We start from the raw sequence: 12923 nt of genomic DNA on the forward strand, positions 1-12923 counted from the left end.
TTGTTAACTCTAACTCTATTACCAAGAGAAATATCATTGAATCTTCTATTATTAAATAAACAAAGAATTATAATCTTAATATTAGTGATGGTCTGTACAAATTAGATAACTTTATTGTTGATAAGATTTGTAAAACGATAAGTTTATGAACGCTCGTTGTATGTTTTGGACAATCACATGTTTACCAAATGGCGTCCTAGCTTCGTCTCTTCGATGTATATCAACTGATTGTTATATTTCTCTCTTGTGTCTCCCCGATGATGTGTTTATTACACGAAAGTGCACTTGGGAACTTTTCGTGTTTCATTTTCCCCGTGGACTCATAGGAATATATATATATGTATGTATATATATATATATATATATATATATATATATATATATATATATATATATATATATATATATATATATATACATATATATATATATATATATATATATATATATATATATATATATATATATATATATATATATATATTATATATATATATATATATATATATATATATATATATATATATATATATATATATATATATATATATATATATATATATTTTTTTTTTTTTTTTGCTGTCTCCCGCGTTTGCGAGGTAGCGCAAGGAAACAGACGAAAGAAATGGCCCAACCCACCCCCATACACATGTATATACATACGTCCACACACGCAAATATACATACCTACACAGCTTTCCATGGTTTACCCCAGACGCTTCACATGCCCTGATTCAATCCACTGACAGCACGTCAACCCCGGTATACCACATCGCTCCAATTCACTCTATTCCTTGTCCTCCTTTCACCCTACTGCATGTTCAGGCCCCGATCACACAAAATCTTTTTCACTCCATCTTTCCACCTCCAATTTGGTCTCCCTCTTCTCCTCGTTCCCTCCACCTCCGACACATATATCCTCTTGGTCAATCTTTCCTCACTCATTCTCTCCATGTGCCCAAACCATTTCAAAACACCCTCTTCTGCTCTCTCAACCACGCTCTTTTTATTTCCACACATCTCTCTTACCCTTACGTTACTTACTCGATCAAACCACCTCACACCACACATTGTCCTCAAACATCTCATTTCCAGCACATCCATCCTCCTGCGCACAACTCTATCCATAGCCCACGCCTCGCAACCATACAACATTGTTGGAACCACTATTCCTTCAAACATACCTATTCTTGCTTTCCGAGATAATGTTCTCGACTTTCACACATTCTTCAAGGCTCACAGAATTTTCGCCCCCTCTCCCACCCTATGATCCACTGCCGCTTCCATGGTTCCATCCGCTGCCAGATCCACTCCCAGATATCTAAAACACTTCACTTCCTCCAGTTTTTCTCCATTGAAACTCACCTCCCAATTGACTTGACCCTCAACCCTACTGTACCTAATAACCTTGCTCTTATTCACATTTACTCTTAACTTTCTTCTTTCACACACTTTACCAAACTCAGTCACCAGCTTCTGCAGTTTCTCACATGAATCAGCCACCAGCGCTGTATCATCAGCGAACAACAACTGACTCACTTCCCAAGCTCTCTCATCCACAACAGACTTCATACTTGCCCCTCTTTCCAAAACTCTATATATATATATATATATATATATATATATATATATATATATATATATATATATATATATATATATATATATATATATATATATATATATATATATATATATATATATATATATATATATATATATATATATATATATATATATATATATATATATATATATATATATATATATATATATATATATATATATATATATATATATATATATATATATATACATACATATATATATATCTATCTATCATATCTATTCGCTGTCTCCTGCGTTAGCGTGTTAGCGCAAGATAACAGACGAAAGAATGGCCCAACCCTCCCATATGTATACATAAACGCCGCCACACGCACATATATGTACCTATACATTTCAACGCATACATACATATACATACACAGACATATACATATATACACATGTACATATCCAAACTTGCTGCCTTCATCTACTCTCGTCGTCACCCTACCACACATGAAATGTGTCAGGATCTTTATTTCACAGGTAAGCAACAGAAATATAGTATAAGAACAGGACAAGAATCAAATGCCTTTTTCAATGACGATAAAAATCAAGATCATTATATTGAATGGAAAAATGCCATCTCAGGTATTAACTCTCACTCCAGTACCACGAGAAATATCATTGAATCTTCTGTTATCAAATACACAAAGAATTATAACCTTATTAATATTAGTGAAAGTCTATACAAATTGGAAAACTTTATAGTTGATAAAATTTGTAGACAATCCAACTTCTTGTCCACATAGTAAGTTTATGATACGCTCGTTGTCTGTCTTGGACAATAGTATGCTGCCCATATGTCGTCATAGCTACGTCTCTTGGTTGTATATCAACTGACTGTTATATTTCTCTCTTATGTCTCCCCTGATGATGTGATTATTACACGAAAGTGCACTTGGGAACTTATCTGTTTCATTCTTCCCGTGGACTCATAGGAATGGAAATGGAAATGGTGAAGAGCTTGTATATCTATGTGCTGAAAAGGGACGGGTAATTGGGAATACCTGGTTTAAAAAGAGAGATATACATAAGTATACGTATGTAAGTACGAGAGATGGCCAGAGAGCGTTATTGGATTAAGAGTTAATTGATAGACGCGCGAAAGAGATACTTTTGGATGTTAATGTGCTCAGAGGTGCATCTGGAGGGATGTCTGATCATTATCTTGTGGAAGCGAAGGTGAAGATTTGTTTTCAAAAAAGAAGAGAGAATGTTGGGTTAAAAAGAGTGGTGAGAGTAAGTGAGCTTGGGAAGGAGACTTATCTGAGGAAGTGCCATGAGAAACTGAGTACAGAATGGAAAAAGGTGAGAACAAAGGACGTAAGGGGAGTGGGGGAGGAATGGGATGTATATAAGGAAGCAGTGATGGCTTACGCAAAAGATGCTTGTGGCTTGAGAAGCGTGGGAGGTGGGTAGACTAGAAAGAGTAGTGAGTGGTGGGATGAAGAAGTAAGAGTATTAGTGAAAGAGAAGAGAGAGGCATTTGGACGATTTTTGCAGGAAATAATGCAAATGAGTGGGAGATGTATAAAAGAAAGAGGCAGGAGGTCAAGAGAAACGTGCAAGAGGTGAAAAAAAGGGCAAATGAGAGTTGGGGAGAGAGAGAATCATTATACTTTAGGGAGAATAAAAAGATGTTTTGGAAGGAGGTAAATAAAGTGCGTAAGACGAACAAATGGGAACTTCAGTGAAGGGGGCTAATGGGGAGGTGATAACAAGTAGTGGTGATGTGAGAAGGAGATGGAGTGAGTATTTTGAGGGCTTATTGAATGTGTTTGATGACAGTGTGGCAGATATAGGGTGTTTTGGTGGAGGTGGTGTGCAAATTGAGAGAGTTAGGGAAAATAATTTGGTAAACAAAGAAGAGGTAGTAAAAGCTTTGCAGAAGATGAAAGCCGGCAAGGTGGCGGGTTGGATGGGATGGCAGTGGAAGTTATTAAAAATGGGGATGACTGTATTGTTGACTGGTTAGTAAGGTTATCTAATGTATGTATGACTCATGGTGAGGTGCCTGAGGATTGGCGGAAGGTATGTACAGAGCATCAGATTAGGGAAGAGCAGTGTGGTCTCGGAAGTGGTAGAGGATGTGTGGAACAGGTGCTTGCTTTGAAGAATGTATGTGAGAAATGCTTAGAAAAGCAAATGGATTTGTATGTAGCATTTATAGATCTGGAGAAAGCATATGATAGAGTTGATAGAGATGCTCTGTGGAAAGTATTAAGAATATATGGTGTGGGAGGCAAGTTGTTAGAAGCAGTGAAAAGTTTTTTATCGAGGATGTAAGGCATTTGTACGTGCAGGAAGAAAGGAAAGTGATTGGTTCTCAGTGAATGTAGGTTTGTGGCAGGGGTGTGTGATGTCTCCATGGTTGTTTAATTTGTTTATGGATGGGGTTGTTAGGGAGGTGAATGCAAGAGTTTTGGAAAGAGAGGCAATTACGTACTCTGTTGGGGATGAAAGAGCTTGGAAAGTAAGTCAGTTGTTGTTCGCTGATGATACAGCGCTAGTGGCTGATTCATGTGAGAAACTGCAGTTTGGTAAAGTGTGTAAAAGAGGAGAGCTGAGAGTAAATGTGAATAAGAGCAAGGTTATTATTATGTACAATAGGGTTGAGGGACAAGTCAACAGGAAGGTAAGCTTGAATGGAGAAACGTGGATGAAGTGAAGTTCTTTAGATATCTGGGAGTAGATTTGGCAGCGGATGGAACCATGGAAGCGGAAGTGAATCATAGAGTGGGGGAAGGGGCGAAAGTTCTGGGAGCGTTGAAGAATGTGTGGAAATCGAGAACATTATCTTGGAAAGCAAAAATGGGTATGTTTGAAGGAATAGTGGTTCCAATAATGTTGTGTGGCTGCGAGGCGTGGACTAAGGATAGAGTTGTGCGGAGGGTGGATGTGCTGGAAATGAGATGTTTGAGGACAATATGTGGTGTGAGGTGGTTTGATCGAGTAAGTAATGTAAGGGTAAGAGAGATGTCTGGTAATAAAAAGAGTGTGGTTGAGAGAGCAGAAGAGGGTGTTTTCAAATGGTTTGGTCACATGGAGAGAATGAGTGAGGAAAGATTGACCAAGAGAATATATGTGACAGAGGTGGAGGGAACGAGAAGTGGGACACCAAATTGGAGGTGGAAAGATTGAGTGAAAAAGATTTTGAGTGATCGGGGCCTAAACATGCAGGGGGGTGAAAGGCGTGCAAAGAATAGAGTGAATTGGAACGATGTGCTATACGGAGGCGGACGTGCTGTCAATGGATTGAACCAGGGCATGTGAAGCGTCTGGGTAAACCATGAAAAGTTCTGCGGAGCCTTGATGTGCAGAGGGAGATGTGGTTTCAGTGCATTATTACATGACAGCTAGAGACTGAGTGAGAGCGAATGTGGCCTTTGTTGTCTTCCTAGCGCTACCTCGCGCACATGTTGTGGGAAGGAATTGTTATTTCATGTTTGGCGGGGTGGCGATTGAGAATGAACAAAGGCGGACAGTATGAATTATGTACACTTGTATATATGTATATGTCTGTGCGTGTACATATATGTATATGTTGAGATGTATACGTATGTATATGTGCACGTGTGGACGTGTATGTATATACATGTGTATATGGGTGGGTTGGGCCATTCTTTCGTCTGTTTCCTTGCGCTACCTCGCCAACGCGGGAGACAGCGACTAAGTAAAATTAATAAATATGTATATATATATATATATATATATATATATATATATATATATATATATATATATATATATATATATATATATATATATATATATATATATATATATATATATATATATATATATATATATATATATATATATATATATATATATATATATATATATATATATATATATATATATATATATATATATATATATATATATATATATATATATATATATATATATATATATATATATATATATATATATATATATATATATATATATATATATATATATATATATATATATATATATATATATATATATATATATATATATATATATATATGAGGAATGCGTGTGAAGTATTCTTTCTCCCCTGTCCCTGGGGATAGGGGAGAAAGAATACTTCCAACGCATTCCTCACGTGTTGTAGAAGGCGACTAAAGGGAACGGGAGCGGGGGGCCAGAAACCCTCCCCTCCTTGTATTTTAACTTTCTAAAAGGGGACACAGAAGAAGGAGTCACGCGAGGAGTGCTCATCCTCCTCGAAGGCTCAGATTGGGGTGTCTAAATGTGTGTGGATGCAGCCAAGATGAGAAGAAAGGAGAGATAGGTAGTATGTTTGAGGAAAGGAGCCTGGATGTTTTGGCTTATATGAAACGAAGCTCAAGGGTAAAGGGGAAGAGTGGTTTGGGAATGTCTTGGGAGTAAAGTCAAGGGTCAGTGAGAGGACAAGAGCAAGGGAAGGAGTAGCACTACTCCTGAATCAGGAGTTGTGGGAGTATGTGATAGAGTGTAATAAAGTAAATTCTGGATTGATATGGGTAAAACTAAAAGTTGATGGAGAGAGATGGGTGATTATTGGTGCATATGCACCTGGGCATGAGAAGAAAGATCATGAGAGGCAAGTGTTTTGGGAGCAGCTGAATGAGTGTGTTAGTGGTTTTCATGCACATGACCGGGTTATAGTGATGGGTGATTTGAATGCAAAGGTGAGTAATGTGGCAGTTGAGGGAATAATTGACATACATGGAGTGTTTAGAGTTGTAAATGGAAATGGTGAAGAGCTTGTAGATTTATGTGCTGAAAAAGGACTGATGATTGGGAATACCTGGTTTAAAAAGCAAGATATACATAAGTATACGTATGTAAGTAGGAGAGATGGCCAGAGAGCGTTATTGGATTACGTGTTAACTGATAGGCGCGCGAAAGAGAGACTTTTGGATGTTAATGTGCTGAGAGGTGCAACTGGAGGGATGTCTGATCATTATCTGGTGGAGGCGAAGGTAAAGATTTTTGGGGATTTTCAGAAAAGAAGAGAGAATGTTGGGGTGCAGAGAGTGGTCAGAGTAAGTGAGCTTGGGAAGGAGACTTGTGTGAGGAAGTACCAGGAGAGACTGAGTACACAATGGAAAAAGGTGAGAACAAAGGAGGTAGGGGAAGTGGGGGAGGAATGGGATGTATTTAGGGAATCAGTGATGGCTTGCGCAAAACATGCTTGTGGCATGAGAAGCGTGGGAGGTGGGTTGATTAGAAAAGGTAGTGAGTGGTGGGATGAAGAAGTGAGATTATTAGTGAAAGAGAAGAGAGAGGCATTTGGACGATTTTTGCAGGCAAAAAATGCAAATGAGTGGGAGATGTATAAAAGAAAGAGGCAGGAGGTCAAGAGAAAGGTGCAAGAGGTGAAAAAAAGGGCAAATGAGAGTTGGGGGTGAGAGAGTATCATTAAATTTCAGGGAGAATAAAAAGATGTTTTGGAAGGAGGTAAATAAAGTGCGTAAGACAAGGGAGCAAATGGGAACTTCAGTGAAGGGGGCTAGTGGGGAGGTGATAACAAGTAGTGGTGATGTGAGAAGGCGATGGAGTGAGTATTTTGAAGGTTTGTTGAATTTGTTTGATGATAGAGTGGCAGATATGGGGTGTTTTGGTCGAGGTGGTGTGAAAAGTGAGAGGGTTAGGGAAAACGATTTGATAAATAGAGAAGAGGTAGTAAAAGCTTTACGGAAGATGAAAGCCGGTAAGGCAACAGGTTTGGATGGTTTTGCAGTGGAATTTATTAAAAAAGCGGTTGTCTGCATTGTTGACTGGTTGGTAAGGTTATATAATGTATGTATGATTCATGGTGAGGTGCCTGAGGATTGGCGGAATGCTTGCATAGTGCCATTGTACAAAGGCAAAGGGGATAAGAGTGAGTGCTCAAATTACAGAGGTAGAAGTTTCTTGAGTATTCCTGGGAAATTTTATGGGAGGGTATTGATTGAGACGATGAAGGCATGTACAGAGCATCAGATTCGGGAATAGCAGTGTGGTTTCAGAAGTGGTAGAGGATGTGTGGATCAGGTGTTTGGTTTGAAGAATGTATGTTAGAAATACTTAGAAAAATAAATGTATTTGTATGTAGCATTTATGGATCTGGAAAAGGCATATGATAGAGTTGATAGAGATGCTCTGTGGAAGGGTTTAAGAATATATGGTGTGGGAGGCAAGTTGTTAGAAGCAGTGAAAAGTTTTTATGGATAATGTAAAGCATGTGTACGTGTAGGAAGAGAGGAAAGTGATTGGTACTCAGTGAATGTAGGTTTACGGCGGGGGTGTGTGATGTCTCCATGGTTGTGTAATTTGTTTATGGATGGGGTTGTTAGGGAGGTGAATGCAAGAATTTTGGAAAGAGGGGCAAGTATGCAGTCTGCTGTGGATGAGAGAGCTTGGGAAGTGAGTCAGTTGTTGTTCGCTGATGATACAGCGCTGGTGGCTGATTCATGTAAGAAACTACAGAAGCTGGTGACTGAGTCTGATAAAGTGTGTGAAAGAAGAAAGTTAAGAGTAAATGTGAATAAGAGCAAGGTTATTAGGTACAGTAGGGTTGAGGGTCAAGTCAATTGTTAGGTAAGATTGAATGGAGAAAAACTGGAGGAAGTAAAGTGTTTTAGATATCTGGGAGTGGATCTGGCAGCAGATGGAAACATGGAAGCGGAAATGAATCATAGGAAGGGGGAGGGGGCCAAAATTCTTGGAGCCTTGAAGAATGTTTGGAAGTCGAGAACATTATCTCGGAAAACAAAAATGGGTATGTTTGAATGATTAGTGGTTCCAACAATGTTGTATGGTTGCGAGGCGTGGGCTATGGATAGAGTTGTGCGCAGGAGGATGGATGTGCTGGAAATGAGATGTTTGAGGACAATATATGGTGTGAGGTGGTTTGATCGAGTAACTAATGTAAGGGTGAGAGAGATGTGTGGAAATAAGAAGAGTGTGGTTGAGAGAGCAGAAGAGGGTGTTTTGAAATGGTTTGGTCACATGGATAGAATGAGTGAGGAAAGATTGACCAAGAGGATATATATGTCAGAGGTGGAGGGAACGAGGAGAAGTGGAGACCAAATTGGAGGTGGAAAGAAGGAGTGAAAAAGATTTTGAGTGATCGGGGCCTGAACATGCAGGAGGGTGAAAGGCGTGCAAGGAATAGAGTGAATTGGAACGATGTGGTATACCGGGGTCGACGTGCTGTCAATGGATTGAACCAGGGCATGTGAAGCGTCTGGGGTAAACCATGGAAAGTTGTGTGGGGCCTGGATGTGGAAAGGGAGCTGTTGTTTCGGTACATTATTACATGACAGCTAGAGACTGAGTGTGAACGAATGGGGCCTTTGGTGTCTTTTCCTAGCGCTACCTCGTATACATGAGGGGGGAGGGGGTTGTTATTCCATGTGTTGCGAGGTGGCGATGGGAACAAATAAAGGCAGACAATATGAATTATGTACATGTGTGTATGCGTATATGTATGTGTGTGTATATATATGTGTACATTGAGATGTATAGGTATGTATATTGGCGTGTGAGGACGTGTATGTATATACATGTGTATGGGGGCGAGTTGGGCCATTCTTTCGTCTGTTTCCTTTCGCTACCTCGCTAACGCGGGAGACAGCGACAAGCAAAATGAATAGATAAATAATATATATATATATATATATATATATATATATATATATATATATATATATATATATACATTTTTTTTTTCGCTGTCTTCCGCGTTTGCGAGGTAGCGCAAGGAAACAGACGAAAGAAATGGCCCAAACCACCATCATACACATGTATATACATACATCCACACTTGCAAATATACATACGTACATAGCTTTCCATGGTTTACCGCAGACGCTTCACATGCCCTGATTCAATCCACCGACAGCACGTCAACCCCGGTATACCACATCGATCCAATTCACTCTATTCCTTGCCCTCCTTTCACCCTACTGCATGTTCAGGCCCCGATCACACAAAATCTTTTTCACTCCATCTTTCCACCTCCAATTTGGTCTCCCTCTTCTCCTCGTTTCCCTCCACCTCCGACACATATATCCTCTTGGTCAATCTTTCCTCACTCATTCTCTCCATGTGCCCAAACCACTTCAAAACACCCTCTTCTGCTCTCTCAACCACGTTCTTTTTATTTCCACACATCTCTCTTACCCTTACGTTACTTACTCGATCAAACCACCTCACACCACACATTGTCCTCAAACATCTCATTTCCAGCACATCCATCCTCCTGCGCACAACTCTATCCATAGCCCACGACTCGCAACCATCCCACATTAACAACATTGTTGGAACCACTATTCCTTCAAACATACCCATTTTTGCTTTCCGAGATAATGTTCTCGACTTCCACACATTCTTCAAGGCTCCCATGATTTTCGCCCCCTCCCCCACCCTATGACATACTTCCGCTTCCATGGTTCCATCCGCTGCCAGATCCACTCCCAGATATCTAAAACATTTTACTTCCTCCAGTTTTTCTCCATTCAAACTTACCTCCCAGTTGACTTGACCCTCAACCCTACTGTACCTAATTACCTTCCTCTTATTCACATTTACTCTTAACTTTTTTCTTTCACACACTTTACCAAACTCAGTCACCAGCTTCTGCAGTTTCTCACATGAATCAGCCACCAGCGCTGTATCATCAGCGAACAACAACTGACTCACTTCCCAAGCTCTCTCATCCCCAACAGACTTCATACTTGCCCCTCTTTCCAAAACTCTTGCATTTACCTCTCTAAGAACCCCATCCATAAACAAATTAAACAACCATGGAGACATCACACACCCCTGCCGCAAACCTACATTCACTGAGAACCAATCACTTTCCTCTCTTCCTACACGTACACATGCCTTACTTCCTCGATAAAATCTTTTCACTGCTTCTAACAACTTGCCTCCCACACCATATATTCTTAATACCTTCCACAGAGCATCTCTATCAACTCTATCATATTCCTTCTCCAGATCCATAAATACTACATACAAATCCATTTGCTTTTCTAATTATTTCTCACATACATTCTTCAAAGCAAACACCTGATCCACACATCCTCTACCACTTCTGAAACCACACTGATCTTCCCCAATCTGATGCTCTGTATATGCCCTCACCCTCTCAATCAATACCCTCCCATATAATTTACCAGGAATACTTAACAAACTTATACCTCTGTAATTGGGAGCACTCACTCTTATCCCCTTTGCCTTTGTACAATGGAACTATGCACGCATTCCGCCAATCCTCAGGCACCTCATCATGAGTCATACATACATTAAATAACCTTACCAACCAGTCAATAATACAGTCACCACCTTTTTTAATAAATTCCACTGCAATACCATCCAAACCTGCTGCCTTGCCGGCTTTCATCTTCCGCAAAGCTTTTACTACCTCTTCTCTGTTTACCAAGTCATTTTCCCTAACCCTCTCACTTTGCACACCACCTCGACCAAAACACCCTATATCTGCCACTCTATCATCAAACACATTCAACAAATCTTCAAAATACTCACTCCCTCTCCTTCTGACATCACCACTACTTGTTATCACCTCCCCATTTGCGCCCTTCACTGAAGTTCCCATTTGCTCCCTTGTCTTACGCACTTTATTTACCTCCTTCCAGAACATCTTTTTATTCTCCCTAAAATTTAATGATACTCTCTCACACCAACTCTCATTTGCCCTCTTTTTCACCTCTTGCACCTTTCTCTTGACCTCCTGTCTCTTTCTTTTATACATCTCCCACTCAATTTCATTTTTTCCCTGCAAAAATCGTCCAAATGCCTCTCTCTTCTCTTTCACTAATAATTTTACTTCTTCATCCCACCACTCACTACCCTTTCTAATCAACCCACCTCCCACTCTTCTCATGCCACAAGCATCTTTTGCGTAATCCATCACTGATTCCCTAAATACATCCCATTCCTCCTCTTCTCCCCTTACTTACATTGTTCTCACCTTTTTCCATTCTGTACTCAGTCTCTCCTGGTACTTCCTCACACAAGTCTCCTTCCCAGGCTCACTTACTCTCACCACCCTCTTCACCCCAACATTCACTCTTCTTTTCTGAAAACCCATACAAAGCTTCACCTTAGCCTCCACAAGATAATGATCAGACATCCCTCCAGTTGCACCTCTCAGCACATTAACATCCAAAAGTCTCTTTTTCGCACGCCTGTCAATTAACACGTAATCCAATAACGCTCTCTGGCCATCTCTCCTACTTATATACGTATACTTATGTATATCTCGCTTTTTAAACCAGGTATTCCCAATCACCAGTCCTTTTTCATCACATAAATCTACAATCTCTTCACCATTACCATTTACAACACCGAACACCCCATGTATACCAATTATTCCCTCAACTACCACATTACTCACCTTTGCATTCAAATCACCCATCACTATAACCCGGTCTCGTGCATGAAAACCACTAACACACTCATTCAGCTGCTCCCAAAACACTTGCCTCTCATGATCTTTCTTCTCATGCCCAGGCGCATATGCACCAATAATCACCCATCTCTCTCCATGAACTTTCAGTTTTACCCATAGTAATCGAGAATTTACTTTCTTACATTCTATCACATACTCCCACAACTCCTGTTTCAGGAGTACTGCTACTCCTTCCCTTGCTCTTGTCCTCTCACTAACCCCTGACTTTACTCCCAAGACATTCCCAAACCACTCTTCCCCTTTACCCTTGAGCTTCGTTTAACTCAGAGCCAAAACATCCAGGTTCCTTTCCTCAAACATACTACCTATCTCTCCATTTTTCACATCTTGGTTACATCTACACACATTTAGACACCCCAGTCTGAGCCTTCGAGGAGGATGAGCGCTCCCCGCGTGACTCCTTTTTCTGTTTCCCATTTTAGAAAGTTAAAAAATACAAGGAGGGGAGGATTTTGGCCCCCCGCTCCCGTCCCCTCTAGTCGCCCTCTACCACACGCGAGGAATGCGTGGGAAGTATTCTTTCACCCCTATCCCCAGGGATAATATACATAAATATACATATACATATACATCCACATACACACGCACATATACACACACACACATATACATATATATATACATATACGTATATATATATATATATATATATATATATATATATATATATATATATATATATATATATATATATATATATATATATATATATATATATATATGGAAGTCGAGAACATTATCTCGGAAAGCAAAAATGGGTATGTTTGAGGGAATAGTGGTTCCAACAATGCTGTATGGTTGCGAGGCGTGGGCTATGGATAGAGATGTGCGCAGGAGGATGGATGTGCTGGAA

The 12923-nt window shown here is 39.7% G+C and overlaps 1 protein-coding gene across 1 annotated transcript in view; it reads left to right on the forward strand.

The window, feature by feature from the left end:
- The window catches only part of LOC139753620 (probable glutamate receptor), a 316265-nt gene that overhangs the window by 212722 nt on the left and 90620 nt on the right, over nt 1-12923 (forward strand). The gene's annotated exons all lie outside the window — the stretch shown is intronic.

The sequence above is a fragment of the Panulirus ornatus genome, chromosome 15 (genome assembly GCF_036320965.1).
Source record: "Panulirus ornatus isolate Po-2019 chromosome 15, ASM3632096v1, whole genome shotgun sequence".
NCBI lineage: Eukaryota > Metazoa > Arthropoda > Malacostraca > Decapoda > Palinuridae > Panulirus > Panulirus ornatus.